Below are 1456 nucleotides of genomic sequence, written 5' to 3'. Positions count from 1 at the left end.
TGACTAAAATAATATTAGGTCACGTTTATGCTCTTACCGGTTTTAATTTGATTTTGTTACTTTTTTAGATAATTGTGTAAGTACCATAATTTTATTGTTCTATCAAATAAAAGGACTTTTTACTTTCTTTACTCATAATAATTATTTATTGTTTTCAATTAATAAATGTATTACGCACAAAAAATAATAAACAATCATTATGACTAAAAAGTTAATAAAATCGTTTCCAGTAAAAAATCATGGCAATTATATAGTTGTAAAAGGGTCTTCTCCCTCCCTCCTTAACAATTTATTTGTCACAAATTTCTGGACGCTTTTAAATAATCAATTCAAAGTTATTATATATAGTTGATAAACTACAATTTTGTGCAATTTTATTAATCTTAATATTAATATTTTCAATTACTTTTAATCATGCCAGCGTCTCCTTCCTACGACATCGTATTCACCCTCTTTTATTCTAAAGAGTAGTATAATTTTAAGATTAATGCCAGCCGTTCATTTTTCAATATGCATCAACGGCTATGCTCAATGCACCACCGACAGAATTTGCATTGTGTGCCAGTGTGTAAGCCCATTTTATAATATTATTATTATCAGTCAATTTGTTTTATACAAAAGGCTATTCTAGATATAATTTAAAATAGTTATTAAAAACACTAAATTTTTTAATACATGGTACTTGTATATAATTAGTTGCCACTACAAAAGTATATAATACTCATTACTATATACTCATTACTATTGATAAATTTTACGGAAACTTATTAAATAATAAATGAAACTTCCTAGATATATATAAAAAATAAAAACAAGAGTGCAGCCTCTCCAAACATTCTTGCGGTTGAGAAAAGCTGATAGACAATGGAACATAATGTACCAAAGCTTAAAGACTTTTTCTGACATTGTTTTGAATTATATTTATTAGAATTAAATGAAAATGAAAGTTTTTACTGTCTAAGTTAAAGAGTGCAAATAAAGTAAGATAATAATAGCATTGATTTTTGCTATGTTTGGTTAATTAGCAGCATTTTGGGTGTAATTTGAGAGCATTTAATTTGATGAGAAAAAGAAAGAAAGAAAGAGAAGTAATGAGGAAAGAGAAAGTAATGAAGGATTAGTAGTTGGGTTGGAAAATTGCATAGTGTTGTGCATTTTATTTGAAGCAAGTGAAAGAAAAGGAAGTGACAACGAACATTAACGAAGGACGCATAGACGTCACAAAAGACCTTTGTTTCTTCATTTTATCTGTCTCATTTCAAAGAAAAAAAAAAGTGTTCTTCTTCTAAGTTCCAAATCTTCAACCACTGAGAGAGAGACAACCCCTCCGACATTTTCTCTATTCTTCAAGCAAACTCCTCGTCTCAGATCTCTCTATCTCTCTAGGGTTTCCTTTTCTCTCTCTCTGCTATTTATGATCACTCTCTGACGCGCTTCTCTCACCAAATCAGGTCAT

General features: G+C 29.1%; 1 protein-coding gene across 1 annotated transcript in view; it reads left to right on the top strand.

Moving 5' to 3' along the window:
- Positions 1-1149: 1149 nt before the first annotated feature.
- The window catches only part of LOC106752821 (protein REDUCED WALL ACETYLATION 4), a gene marked incomplete in the record, with an annotated part of 15537 nt that continues 15230 nt past the window's right edge, over positions 1150-1456 (top strand). The window contains 1 exon segment of the mRNA XM_014634592.2: positions 1150-1456.

The sequence above is a fragment of the Vigna radiata genome, unplaced genomic scaffold (genome assembly GCF_000741045.1).
Source record: "Vigna radiata var. radiata cultivar VC1973A unplaced genomic scaffold, Vradiata_ver6 scaffold_48, whole genome shotgun sequence".
Classification (NCBI taxonomy): domain Eukaryota; kingdom Viridiplantae; phylum Streptophyta; class Magnoliopsida; order Fabales; family Fabaceae; genus Vigna; species Vigna radiata.
Note: the sequence above shows the minus strand (reverse complement) of the source record. Positions and strands in the feature narration are given on the sequence as shown.